At 39.9% G+C, this 14991-nt stretch overlaps 1 protein-coding gene, 1 long non-coding RNA gene and 1 other non-coding gene across 4 annotated transcripts in view; 2 read left to right on the plus strand and 1 right to left on the minus strand.

Moving 5' to 3' along the window:
• LOC132910108 (sestrin-1) overlaps window positions 1–14991 on the minus strand; it is a 150940-nt gene that overhangs the window by 24634 nt on the left and 111315 nt on the right. The gene's annotated exons all lie outside the window — the stretch shown is intronic.
• Window positions 1–14991, plus strand: part of LOC132910148 (uncharacterized) — a 48791-nt gene that overhangs the window by 13054 nt on the left and 20746 nt on the right. The gene's annotated exons all lie outside the window — the stretch shown is intronic.
• On the plus strand, window positions 14226–14298 carry Trnaa-agc (transfer RNA alanine (anticodon AGC)). The gene has a single exon. It is a non-coding gene; the product is annotated as a tRNA-Ala (tRNA).

Here is a 14991-nt window from a genome sequence, read left to right on the forward strand (position 1 = left end):
TGAAATTAATAAAATATCCCGGGAGAATAGCGGAGAAGAAGAAAAACGGCCGCAAGAAAGAGCCACAAAATAATAGAGGAACCCCTTGGAGAGCAATTACACCGATCGAGGACAAGCTTATGGGCGCCACCGCAGGGACTCCCTTGGTAGAAAAACCGGTCAGCGAGTGGGACCATAAACAATGACTTTCTAACCAGGATGGACGGCCGCACAGAACCAGAAAACATCGCGAGAGTTATATACGTTGACTGACTGATAGATTCCAGACGCCGTTGGATGCTGGTGTAACGGGTCCATGAAATATGGATCAGATCAAGAGAATAAAGATGTCGCTTACCATCATAGTGGGAACCGGGAATACGGGTGCATTGTGAAATTACCAGTAACTGAACTATCTTTTCTTCCGTGTCGTCCTTCATTGGTTTCGCAGATATATCTCTGTCCTTAACGGATAGCACTTGAACTCTGAGTATATATCGGTGTATTCGTTCATTGTTTTGCCATGAAATTAACCGAAGACGTTAACCAACAACCGATAACAGTACGCTCATTTGCTTTTCCTTATTTAGCACTAATAGCCGGTTACGAAATTATGACAAGACAAATACTTTTTAGGCGATTTATTGGAAAGTCGTGGAATATCGAGTTATCGATTAGACAGAGTAACTAAGACAAATTAGTGGAATACATAATGTTAATCTCATGGATTAACAATCGTTTAAGACTATGTAAAAGGAACAACCAGATTATTTTGGCCATTAACGAATCGATACAGATAGTTATCTACACTAGCAAGTATAATTATCAGCAACTTTTTATTTTCTAAAACAAGATAAAAGGCTTTCCGTGTTTTGTATGAAAATAATAATGCAGTTTTCTTTAACAACTATTTTTTTTCTCGATATAAAGGTATATTTAGTTTGAATGTATCTATTTCTAAATAATTCTGTTTCTGGCTGCACTAATTATATTACTTTCTATTTCTGGCCGCATTGTTAAATAATTTATTTCCGAAACATACAAAAATTAACGTATCCAAGTTAATTGAAAAATATGAGGAAAAGAAAACTGCAATATCTCTATTATTAAATATTTTGTAGAGAATATTAACCAGATACGATGTTTCTATCCAATTTCACCAATTTTAGATACGATATCTTTTCTTCGGCAGAGTTAAGAAACCCAAAAACGTAAAATCGAGGAAGATAAACGCTGATCAGGGCACTAGAGTCCATGTTTATCCGCGAACATTACCGGCAAACATGTTTACCAATGGCGGATTACGTTAAAATTTTAACATTTACATAAGAGCCGGCGCGACGATAAGCGAAAACAACCCACCCTATGTATAAACACCTCTTCGTTACCTGGTTGAACATGTACATTAGATCGGTTAATTATCGTTCGTATCTTTTACAGTTAGTTCTATTCAAGGATTGCAGAATTTCGTTCAAACCTTGAGGTAAACAACTTCCATTCGAAATACAAGGCATTTGAGTTGAATTTTTAAAAAAGCGGTGCATTACGTCAGCGGTAAGCACTTTATATGTAAATAGAGGATGAGTTGATTCGTTTCTGCCGGAATGATCCATCCGGATCATAATAGATTCGTAATTGTAGACGAGATTTATACTGAATAGAATAACAATGGGACCATTTCAAATCCATTCGCTTGGCTATAGATCTACCGAAGGACGTAACTAAAGTGTAAATTACATGTCGTGTCCTGAATTATTCCTGCCTCGTTAATTATGTAACGACAATGCTTGAAACTTGGAAATAACGGAACAAAAATTTGTAAAAGGTGCATCACGTGGATTTTCTTTTAACGAAGCCATTGTCTTCCTTTTCTATTTGAAAAATATCGTACTTGAACTATGTATGATCGCTATATCTATTCCGATTTTACGTTAAAGTGGCAATTTTCTAAAAATTCCGCACATTATTCAGGAAAAAGATGCATAAGCTTGTCCAGTTCAATAAACGGTGAATTATTTTTCGACGTGTTATAAGAGTGTTTCATAATGTTTCCTCTACCAAGGGGATTGAACGCCATTAGCTTCTAAAACGACGACGAAAAACACAACATCGAATTCAGAGGATTTCATGGGACGAGGGAAAAAGAAGGTGGTAGCAAAATGCTGGTTCATTGAGCGGTGGTTATGGTGCGACTGTCGATGACACGAGAAAACAAAAAGCAAGAAAACCTGTTGGCCCGAACGGGCCCGGACCCGTTCTTCGAGGTCTTCGAGAAGCGAAGGCGGCCTATGACCGCGCGCAACAACATTGAAAACCAGAACCCAGATCTCTAGAACCGGTTTACGCTTGGAAAACAATTTTACGATCTCGGGGGAGCTCGACGAGGAGGAAAGAACATATGTATATCTATATGGGAAAAGGGAAGAGAACAAGCGAAGAGAAAAGAAAAAATGGAGAAATTCGATGAGAGCCTGTCTCAACGGGCCACCATGCCCAGATGGAACGTGCACGCTCGTCACGCTTTACAAAGGAAGAAAAAGAGGGTGAAACGAAAAAAACGAGAGAAGTAAAAAAGAAAAGGAAAAAAACGAAAGGAGGGAAGTAAAGAGGAGTCGTAGGATAAAAATAATCGTTTGAAACCAGGGTAGTCTTCAAAGCTACGCACACCATCCCTTCTCTCTCTCTCTCTCTCTCTCTCTCTGTTAATTCCACGACCAATTTGCAGTATACTTCAAAGAGGGTCGTGAGGAACGTTCGTACAGTTTCCCGACACGATTGCATAACACGACTCCGGCGCAGAGGAAAACATTAGAAATGCAAAACTGCGCTCGGACTCGACGGAACTTGTCTCGTAACGAACTCGCTCCAGGCGAACGGTTCAACCTTCTATTATTCCTGTGCCGATCTCGTGTCACAGTCTCCATATGAAATTGAAATACGGACGTCTTTTCAGAGAGGCTATCGAGGATTTATATAAATCAGGAGGTAAAGGGCAATACACGAGACGTGTTTAACCAGCCACACACGTTTATGAATGAAGCTATGACAAATAAATATGGAATGAAATTATAGCGAAATGTGGAAATTTACATGTAAATGACGTGCCTGGCAGACTGGCCAACTTGACCGGCTAAAATCCTTATTGATCTTTGCCGATTTAGCCGTAAACCGTCCCTTCTTTTTTTCTTATTCTAACATCTGCTCCGCCTTTTCTGTATTTTCCAAAGTTTACTACTTTATTTTAGTATCTACTTTCTTAGCACAAAGGTAAAATTTATAATCTGTTAGAGGCTCCTCGTTTAAAATATTATATTTCTATTTACAATATACGGCAGTGTACTGGGATCTATGTGTGGATATAAATTGGATACAAGAGGGCTCGAAGCCATTCAAACGGTTTCGCAAGAAAAATGCTCCCAGAGGAAAAGCAGGAAACGCCAAACATGGCGTTACGTCCGAAAAGAAACTCCTTAGAAGCTGACTGCTGAATAGTTTCTCTCTCTCCCGTAGATCGCTCAAAATGATTAGACCAGCCTTATTTAGATTGTTCGTGCTGATTAGAGGAAGGGCCTTTCAAACGGGTTAGCGATTATTTTCGAAGCTACCCGTGTTACACTGGCTAAACGTCGAGCAAACATCGATGATTTTTTCCCTCTCGTTCGATCCGTTTCTGTCGAGGCGCAAAACCCTCTAATTATTCGAAATGCTACACGCGTTCGGGTGATCGACTCGAACAAAGCGTCGTTCAATTATCGTCCGTTGACGACAGTGAAGGAATTCCATAGGTAAACGTTCGATATGTGATAACAAGACAAACACGTACAACTCACGAGTCGAATTTATTTCAAAACGAGCTTTGATATTCATAAATGCGTTTGTACAATATATGAAAGTCACGTTGTCCATATGTGAAAAAATATACGATGTCTGACAGAAATAATTAACGATAGGGTGGCCTTTGTTGCCATATTCATTAGATAACTCGCACGTTGCACGAAAATACCGACTCGTTTGCTGAAGTAACAATGATAAAACAGCGATAAATTTCTATGACGAAGATCGAAATGCGTCAATGAAACGATCAATATACAGAACGAAAATTAACAACGTGGCTCTACTTGAATGGGCGAACGTATTAACACCCGATGTGGCTAAACAGGTTGAAAAATGAAAGTTTCTGGTAAAATTAAAGTATTTAACGAGTGTTAATATTGAACGTTATGTAGTATAAGAGGAAGAAAAACAAAAGTTTCGGAATTTAAGGAACTGTGATAAAAAATGACAAAACGTGACGAGGAAGGTGACGATATAAATAGTAGAAATTATTGCAAGTGCCTTGGTATTTATTAATGGACGAGCTATCGACAGGAAAACTTTTACAAAGGTATAGGAAACAATAATCGATTTCGAAATGCTCACGTCGTTGGCTTGCAATGTTAAAAAGGTATGAAATTTATGAGTGGGAAGTGGATGGTTACTGTGAAATCAACAAACTGATATCCACAGTAGCCGAGCAAAGCTAGGTCGATTTTGGGTGAACGCTCAGGATGATGAAACACGTCAATAAAATTGGCAAAGTGACACAGGGCCGCGGTTAAGTAAGGGAGGGATAAATGTCTGATGCAAGAACAGAGACTACTGCGAGTCATCCACGAGCCAGGTTCACCTGCTATCTTCCAATGAAGGAAATGGTAAATACTGTAAACAGAATATTTCGTAGCATAATGAAATTATGTTCGAGATTTCTGATCTGTCCGCGAGAATAAATCGAAGAATCTGCCAAGATTGTCATGAATCGATAGGGATTAGGTCAATATCGAATTTTGGAAAATTCAATATAGAAATTTGTAAGTCTAAATTTAAAAGAGAATTTTGCAAATTTAAAAATAAAAATTTTAAAAGCTTAAATCTTCAGAAACTTGAAAGTTACGACGGTCCGGCCATCGGCGAAAATTCGATCGACCTGCTCCGATTAGAGATACGACCAGCACGAGAAAAGAGTAATGTTTCACGGATCTTCTTTTATGGAAGCGTTATTTCCAGACAATCAACCCTTTATTCGTTATCGAACGAGCGTAACGCATACGTACAAATCCACGTAAAAAATGAGCTGGAGTCCGATCCTCACGCGCGATATATCGGTCTCACGCAGCTTCTCTTCGAACGAACTACAATTTAACGAACCATACACGTGAATCAAATGGTTACGCTTTCGTCTAAATAGAATCAATTACCCGGTCTCATCTATGTTATCGAATCGAATATATCGAGAGAGGTCTCTATTTTTCGTCAATTTAACGATGTGCGATTCGATCTATTCGAGTATAGATGATGAAAAAAAATGGATACTTACATCGATCGAAGAGATCGACCGAAGCATCGTATATACATACATAGCGATTCAAATACAATAATACAAAGCTAAATATTAAAAATGAGCACATGACAGATTACATTTTAAATAGGAATTGAACATGCTTCAAAATTCGGAATTAATTCGGAATATTAATTCGACGGTATTACAAGAAATGTCGCGATATTCAAGCGACATTCCTCGATCCCTTTTGTCTCCTTTCAACCCTTTCGACCGACCATCTTTTCCCTTACTTCGTATTACACTCTGTCTTTACTCGATGAATCGTAAGGTCTCGGTGACTTTCCGAATGCGCCGGTCGCATGCGTGAGCGAATAGAAAGATACACGCATATGATGAATGCCGGTACACGCAGATACGTCTATATAGGCTGTAATTACGAGAAACACGAAGAAGCCCGAAAAGCCGGTCGATCCTCCCCCTCGCTGTTACCAAGCGAAAAAGAAAAATAAAAAACCCGGTAGGCAGCGACAGGCGCATTCGTCTCGAAAGCGACCAGCAGGTCAGCTTCCTGAGCCGAGATTTAAAATTTAAACAAATCAAAGAGAAAAATGAAAAAAAATGTGTAAAAAACTCACGTCATTTCCAATCTGACCCATGCTGGCGGCACCACCACAATTCGCGATCGTATCCGCCTTGGGGTAAGACTCGGTCACGTTAGCCACAGGAATTTTGGACGATTTTAATAAATACACTATATATATGTATATATATTATACGTATGAAAGAGATATTACACGAAAGACTTCGGCAGACGTATATAATAACGTAAAAACGTACGCGTATATGTTGTACGTAATAAAAAAAGGAAAAGGTCTCTCTTCAGTCCCTTGACGATCTAAAGCTCTTTTGGTAAAAAAAACGACGGGTATATACGTATATACGTGACGTCGCGAAATTTAAAAGAATCGTTTTCACCGGTAAGTCTTAACGGTAGGTTTTCCTTTGAGATAGAACGTCCGTGAGTTATCACACGCGAGGAACACCGGTGAGAAATTACCAATCATAATAAATATCACAGAAATATTGCTCGTACCCTGGCGTTGGGTATTATGTATGCGACAGGCTCTATTCGATCTTCTCGTACGGCTGCACAATTTTTTATAAAAGTACGATCGAACGGTACAAAAGCAGTAAATGTAATAGAAAAGAGAAGGTAGAAAAGACTACGATCGTTCACAACACCGACACATAATTAGGAAGAGCACAAGAATCAGGTTACACTGGACATTACGTGCTGGGGGTTTGCTACGGAGAACGATGTATACGGAAGGAGAGCCGGTTGCTAACTGACGATAACTGATGCTTCGATAGTCAAGCTAAGCTACGAGCTGCGATCATCTGGTCGAGGTGGCGTGGTGGGGAATGAACAGCTGGTGGGGAGACTTGCCGGTTCCCCGGACCTGCCATTGGTCGACAGTGCCGTAGCAACAGCGCGTACCATGCCAGGGTCGTTAAAGCGAAATTCTGATAAAGCGCATAAAAAGACGAGGGTTTTGCTTTCAGATAATTCGTGATTCATTGCAACGTTTCGTGAATATCTAACTTGGTTATGCGTTCGGTTAAAGTCAACGGGCAATAGGGGAGAGGGGACCATTGGTGGGGACGTTAGTGTAGGTAGCTATAGATACGGGGCTGGTGCACGCAGGCAGCCGGCTTGATCAGCTGATGCCTTAGCAACAGGAGTACGAACTGTGCTAAAAATATCGATCCCATCTGATTATCAGCACGATGTAAGTTGTAACGTGTTATGCGGTCCACTGGTAAAAGTGTAAAAGTAAACGAAGAACGCCGGCCTGTTTCGTACTTCCCTTGACTTCTCGGCTTAAAATGTCGGGAGAAAGTCAAAATCATGGGTTTGAAACGCGTGTTGCTGCGTACGAGCACGAAAGTAGCAGAATCTACACCGGTTGCTGTCCGATTTGTATATCTCTACTCTGAATACACTTTCATTGTCGTTACCTAGTAGTTTGTCACCGTTCTCGCGAAACAACAACCGGTAATCTCCCCTTGCATAACTGAAAAGTATATAATCCTCGAGAAGGTGGAACGTTCGCTGTTTATCAGCGTTAATGAACAGGCTCTTTCTCAGTGAAGAGGCTACCTTATCGCGACGGATGTATGTACATAGGAGGACGCTATGATTCGTGAATATTCCTCGTAACTGTTCGGATCAATGAAACTATCCGGTCTCTTTGTATGCAGGGAAGGGATGATGAAGAACATTTCAGGGCTTTTAAGGTTCCTTTGTCTTCCAAGGACAACATGAAATAATGACTCGGCCGGAAAGGAAGAAGGGCTCTTTCCCCTTTTCATTTCCGCAAAATACCTGCGACCCTTTGTCACGAGTACGAAACGTCACGATGCCACCGCATCACGGAATTTTTCATGCGAACGAGCCCAAAAAAATCCCTCGTACCGAGTCGCGTGGTCTAACTAGACGTCTCCTCATTGTAAGAATAGAAGCACCGTGTCAGCAGCCTCGACGTCTAGCACAATGACGCTGATTGCGTCTAGTCACTCGGCTTTTCGATGACGATCGATGATGACGAACCATTAATCGAACTGCGTTTGAAATTGTTCCAGAGCCAGGAACGAAACCGTTCTCGGTTTTCGAAACCGAGAAGAACGTACCAGCATCACGGTCGATGTGTTAATGCAAGGCTAATGAAACCTCTAGAGGGAAATTCGCTCAGGAAATGTATTACAATTTTTCCATTGTTTCAATAAATACCCTATGGATTTTAATATTTCCTTTTAAATTTTAAAATACGAAGAAAAGGAAAGCCCGCTTAGAGGCGAGTTCCGAGAAAAGGCCGGTTTAAAGGGCCGGAGCAGCCTGCTCCCGGAAACAGCTGCAGAACCTCACTTCTGTGCGTTTGGTGTAAAATATAATAAATCCTAATGTACAATATAGAGGGAAAGGAAGGTCTTTTAAAGCGCAATCGAGGTTTCGAGATGTTCTCGGTCAATCGGTTTCCAGGAAGGCCGACGATCTCTCAGCTCGAACTATGCCGTTGCGATGAGAGACACCAAAGTTTCTACATACATATTATGTATTTCGTATTCCCGGGAGCGGGCATTTGGGCGAGGTTAGTATTGGAAGCGCGAAGAGGTCAACGTTCGGGAAAGCGCCTCTCGTTACGGCACTGCCATACGATATTATAGGCCCCGTCGCTCGGAAATCCCCTTCTCCCAATCCACCACCGTCCCGTACACTCCTACTTCGCTCTCTGTCCTTCTTTCACCAACAACTCCTACTATCTCTTTTCCTCGATGCCCGTTTTCCTCTCCTTTTCCTTCTTCCTCGTATATGTATAGCTTCTATATCTTTTTCCGTCTCTTTTTATTCTCCTCCCCCACCATGCCGTGCACTCTTTCGCCGTGTCTCTTTCTCGCGTCTTTCTCTTGTTCATTCCCTACATCGCGATATTCCACCGTGCCTCTTTTCTCCGTTTCCACGCCCTCCTCCAACATCCATCCGTCTTTCTCATTCCGCTTTAATCCCCTATTTCTTCTCTTGCTCTTTATCCAGTCTGTCTCGTTTATGTGCATCCCCCGCCTCCTCCCTACATCTCCCTACACCAAACGACCGAGCAACACTCTCGGTAGCTTCGTTTTGTTCTTGCTTTCTCCGCTTTTCCGCTTTTTTTCCAACCACCCCTCCACTATATTATAACCACGCGTCACCGTCTAACCCGTGACCGATCTATCTATCCCTTTCTCTTTTCCTTCGTTTCTTTCTCTTACTCGTTCTTTCCTAGCGTGCAATAGCTTTCAGCCGGTCGCACGCATTGTGCCGTTATAACGGAAGAGAGGACTACTCTCTATGCGTTGCAACGGTCAGCTGTTGCTAGCAAAATCATCGAAATGGTCTCGTCAGCTGCCACTAGACGACACGGACTGCTAGGTTGATGTTTGATCGAGAAAAACCATCGGTGGGATCGTAGAACGCTGAGTCACGTTATCGAAATCATTATACTCTTTATATAGGTTCCTGTAAGTGCCTTTAAGTGCATACAAGCATCCGAAGTAATGGATAATAAATAAGCCGCGGATGTTTGCGTATTAATGAAAAATTTAAAGATATAAGAGTGCAAAGAGCGCGCACAACATGTAAAGATATATAAAATCTTTAAAGTATAGTGTAGTTCAATTTCGAGTCGGTATTAAGTTCTATCTCTTTGCATGTTCATAAAAATATGAATGTCTATAAAAATCCGCGGTCAACAAGTACAGAAGAGCAATATGAAGTCTTTGTAACTAGACAGATTTATATTCTCAATGATGCAACGTACACGATCATCCGATCTCGTTGTTAAAGCTACGTAACGAACTGTATCATGATAATAAAAAAAAAGAAGTGTGTCGCAGCAAGAACAGGAGCACGATAGACGCGAAGGAAAATAGCGGAATGATTGATCGACGCGTCTAATCGGCCGCCATGACTTAACCGAAGTGCTCGTTCTTCCTTTTTTCTCCCTCTTGCTCTGAGCGAACTCTCATCGAACTGGCGGATCAAGGCCGCCGATGCAAAAACACTTTAGAATCCTTTCGCGGCGATGAGTCACATTGCGAACCCGGCAAGGTATTACGTGGCAATGAAACGTTTCAGCTGTAACGTTACGAACTATCGTTCCATTACATTGTGACGAACTGCAACTCGCCGGTGTAGATTAACAGATCGCGTTCATCTCCGCTTGCAAAATAGACTTATCTATCCGCGGGAATTCCTTTCTCGTCACCCCTGTCTTATACGTATATCAAGCTTCTCTTTTCTCTTTTTTTTTTCTTCGTATTAACATTGGGAATTTTATAATTATGCAGACGCTTTATCGATAGGAGATTATCTGGTCTGTCTTTTCTACATAAACTCATCTTACAGTGAATTCCCTGTTATTCGGTCTCGCTTTAACAGGTCACATTTCAGTTAAGATAAAAACAATTGACCAGCAGAAAAATTATTGACACGTTTTACGATGACTTCTTGTCGTCAGAGTTTTAATAAAATCGACAAAATACATTAACAATAATAAGTTTTGATAGTTTGTGAGAAATTGCGCGACGGAACGCGAAGGACGTCGATGTAGCTTTGAGTCACGAGGGAATGAGTCATCATAATGTCCTACACTAAAACGACGTCCGATAAGCGGCGTTACAGTGCTTGTTGCAAGATAAAAAATGGTCACGAATTAGTTGATCAGGGAACGAGCAAACAGGCGTCGAGGTTGTAGACGATGGACGAGCACGTGCCGAAGACACGCGAACTGTCATAACCACGGAAAGAAACACAACTGCAACATTGGAAAAGAACCAGCGCGGAAGTCAAGAGGGCTGTTTCCAGAATAGCGAGTAAATCAAGAGGGAAGTTCTGTTCAACTCTCTTGGCTCTCCTTCGTTTTCCTTTTTTCTTTGTCGTTCGTGTTGCGCAATAATGCCTTACGGACCGAGAACTCCGGAGGATCGTAAAAGTTGCGAACACGCACAGCCTGACACTTTCTCCCTTCCATGTTGGAACTAGTGGAACTAGAACGTTCTTTTTTATCCTTTTTCTGTAATCTTGAGCGTTTTCTATAACGATGTTATGCTATAACTTTCCTTTATATTCCTATATCGTATCAGTGTCTTATCGCTTTTTACAGGTCTATTCTCAATCCTTTTATTTTCTTCGTACATATGCATCCTCTGTTTCTGCTTATCTCTTTCATCCATTTTTTTTTATTTCTATATTTACTTTTCTATCACCTATATTAATCTGTTATATCAAAGAGCAAAATAAAATTTTATATATTCAATAAGCTATTTTTAAAGTATTACAAGTACTTATATAATAATTATAATAGTTGGAGGAAATCTCTTTTCAGCTGCTATTTCTTCAGTTTCTTTAGTTCGCAAAAACATAAATTTGCATAAATATTAATAATGTATCCGCAGGTGTCTTTCTTGAATTAAATTCCAACACAGAGAGCAATATGTTTCATACATACATACGTCGACGCTGAGAATAATCGAATGAGACACAATATCAAATTTAATTCAATATATGACTGCAAAGGATTAACAATTATTAAAGTAAATTGCGTAATATTTTTTAAGAGATCTTTTAATGAATTCTTCTCTTTCGTCTTGATAATTCATAATCTCTGGTCTTTGATATTTAAGTAAAATATATCTAAATCTAAACTTTGTAGCTGCTGTCGATTGCTTATCGATGTAAAGTGTAAGAACCGAATAATCTACACATGTGGTATTAGCATGTTTTTCTAAAGAAGTTCAAAGGTGCAAATATGTACCAACGAACTTGTGTACAGACATTTCGACCGATTAAAGATACCTTTGTTCTAACCATGACTCACTACTCGAGTCAAGTCGCCGACATTTTCTTTGGCTAGTGTGTTATCGGACTGTGTAAAACGTTTTTATGGCACGAGCCACGCTTTTGGACCACGTGGCATTAGTGGATCATCTTTATCTTTGCTAATGACGCATTATTGTACATAAAAGCCTTCGAAACAATGGAGACGTTATTATCGGTCGAAGTGGAGCAAGAAGCCACAATGAAGCAGAAGACCGAAATCCATGAATTTTAATGACACGAAAGACCATTACCAAATTTTACTGCCGAATCGTGTGTATAATACTTTAAAATTCAAACAAATTTTTTCATTTTATATACATAGGAGCCATTCAGGAGCCATTTGTATCGGCTCCACAAATTAGAATTTACTACTATTGCCCTTTATGTCATTTCTTACGATAAATAATTAATAGAAATATTTCATTTGTTTATCGAGAACTGAACATTAACCGTGTACTTAGGCAATGGAACTAAGAAATTAACAAAAAATGGAGTCGATCACTTTAGCTTCTAAGAAACTTGCTAATTAATTTAGAAAGCTGCAGCTTTCTTCCATTTCGATGATTTTTAATATGTTGTAGAAATCAATATTTTGAACTTTTTCCTTTGCGTGTTACCGCCAGACTCTTCTAGTTTTCGAGATATAAATTTGTAAAAATTGACGGTGCCGCTACAATGAATTTTGCCCGTATGTGTGCGTGTCTGTGACATTTGCAAGTTCGTTGCTTGGCGATCTGTTTACATCCGTCAGCCACTGATATCCTTTATCTTCGTTCTATACTTTACGAATCTAAATAGTCATTCACAATCGCATATGCGAGACAGCAAGAAACATCTTTGAAAATTTCTTCGAACGACAACACAATTTTGACTGGAATATTTCCAATTTCAGATGATAACAATAAAATATAAAACATAACATGAATTGTAATTATATTATTGTTTATCACTCAAATTTATGACCGGCTGTCCCACATCGGCCGGATATAAATGACTAATCCAAACCTAATCCGGGCCATTGATGGTGTTACGTCCGGTGACCCTATGATCTAGGCGGCCAACAAATGTGCAAATAGAATTAAGTAGATAGCAATAATCCCAAGGAACTGTCATAAAAAGAGACTTTTTGATTTACCGTTAAGGTCGTCAATCAGTAGAAAACATCTTTGAGTCAAAAGATTCCTTATTGTTATTGCTCCATCGGGTAAAAATTGGGTAAATAAGCTTTTCCCATATTTGCTTGGATTCTACACGCAAACGACAAATAGTGGGCCGATGATCATCGAGCAAGAGTTTTCTTTTGCAACAGTATCGTCACCCAACTTCACTGATTCATCATCTTTAGAACAGTCACCATCTCTTTATCAGCTTTACATCTTTAGATTGTTTACCTACTTTACTTGTAGCTTACGCACCAGCGTAACTATCTTTTCTACAAAGTTGTTGGAAATATATATTATCTTTGAACTGTTAACCAAGCATTCTACTCATTAAACCATCTGTATTATCCTAATCTAAATAGGGGATCGATCAGTTCGTGGCATCGATTGTCTAATCGTAATGGGAATTTGCAACTCCCGTTGACGCGCTTCCTCGTGAACGGTCGAAGAAACAATTCTTTTTTTCTTTTTTTTTTTTTATTGGGGAGTATTTTACAATAAATTCTCATTGAGAATTATAAGTAAATTATTCTGGCGTGATACTATAACGTGAATAATAAGTGATTATCGTATGTTTGATTCTAGCTAAACCAAATGTTTAAATTTAGAGGGTAATGTCTTTTTAGCCTGTGGATCTGATCCGTCGTGAAGAAACAGATGGTAATCACTTTTAATACGCAGTTGTATACAGAATTGTAACCTGAATCGATCCCAGAATACTCAAGCTCACCCAGTCCCCGTTTACATGCACTACGTATAAACAAAAGATAAGAGTTGGGTTTGGGTTAGCTTTTTAAATTGGAGCGCCGCAGCCGCGCTGCAAGGCGGCCGATAACCGATGCCAACGCATACGCACAATTATAGGCAGAATTCAGTGTAGTAGTAGTACCGACAGATTTTTGCCTATATCTCGAGAACTAAGACCGAGCGGTGGTTACACGTGTAGCAGAACCTATATAGAATCAATTGCTGCCAATTGGAAATCCAAGATGGCAGCAGCTTTCGAAGTAATTAGCAGAGGCTCGTATATCGTTCGAATTTTTTGATATAATTTTCGATTCAGTAATTATGTTCGTAATATTGTATCATTGCCATTTAGTTAAACGATAGAGTGCAACGATCTGACATACACTGACGATGACTCAACAATGACCAATACAGAGGAGACCCTCGATAAACGAATTCCTCGAAGGACAATAGTTCGATTCTTGCGTCTAATCGGTTGCATCGACTTCTTAATTAACCGGCTGTCAATTAACGCTGCCTAGTCAGCGAAAAATCAATTAGAAGAAATTGTGTCACGCTATCGGAGCTTTGCTCCGGAAGTTTCGCGGAATTCCAGCGCCTGTTATCAGGGGGCGTAGCTCAGATGGTAGAGCGCTCGCTTAGCATGCGAGAGGTACCGGGATCGATGCCCGGCGCCTCCAAGTTGGTTTTTTTTTTTCCTGTCAAAATTATCATTAAACGAGTCATTTTCAACGATTTTATAATTCCATTAAGCGTGTACGAATTTCGTTTTTAAATGCGAGTATCGTTTTCAAACGAATGGACAATTTTATACGATATGAAATATGAAGATTACTGCGGAGAAACATGACAAGTACACTTCCTGGTTCCAGTGTCATTATGCGATCAGGGGAGGAGAATTTGAACGTGACGTAATCGAAATGAGCATCTGCTAGCTCCAAAGACGTGTATTTTAAAAATAGCTGACAAATTGACGAAGTTTTGTGGAAGCCAAGATATTTTATAAATTTTGGACGGGATGAAAGAACACATGTTTAGCTTCGAAAATAGATTTTGGAAACATGGGATTGGTTGAGAAACTGCTTCTCTGTAAAAGATAGACTTGTCATGTTCTTCCTCTACAGTCTTCATATATTGCGATACTTCGCTCTACTACTTAATTTTTTACGTAAAAAAGGAATATGTATGAGTTATAGGCCAACGTGATAGGTTACATAAAAAATGTGCTACTTGATACACCAGTTACTACGTTACGAGAATCGGAGCCACAAATTGAAACCCGATGTCGAGTAGCAAGGGAAAGGCGCAGAATATTTGAGCACGTGTGGTACTCCATAAAGCGAACTCTAATGAATGAGAATCGTATCGAACAT

This window comes from Bombus pascuorum, chromosome 8 (assembly GCF_905332965.1).
Source record: "Bombus pascuorum chromosome 8, iyBomPasc1.1, whole genome shotgun sequence".
Taxonomy (NCBI): Eukaryota; Metazoa; Arthropoda; class Insecta; order Hymenoptera; family Apidae; genus Bombus; species Bombus pascuorum.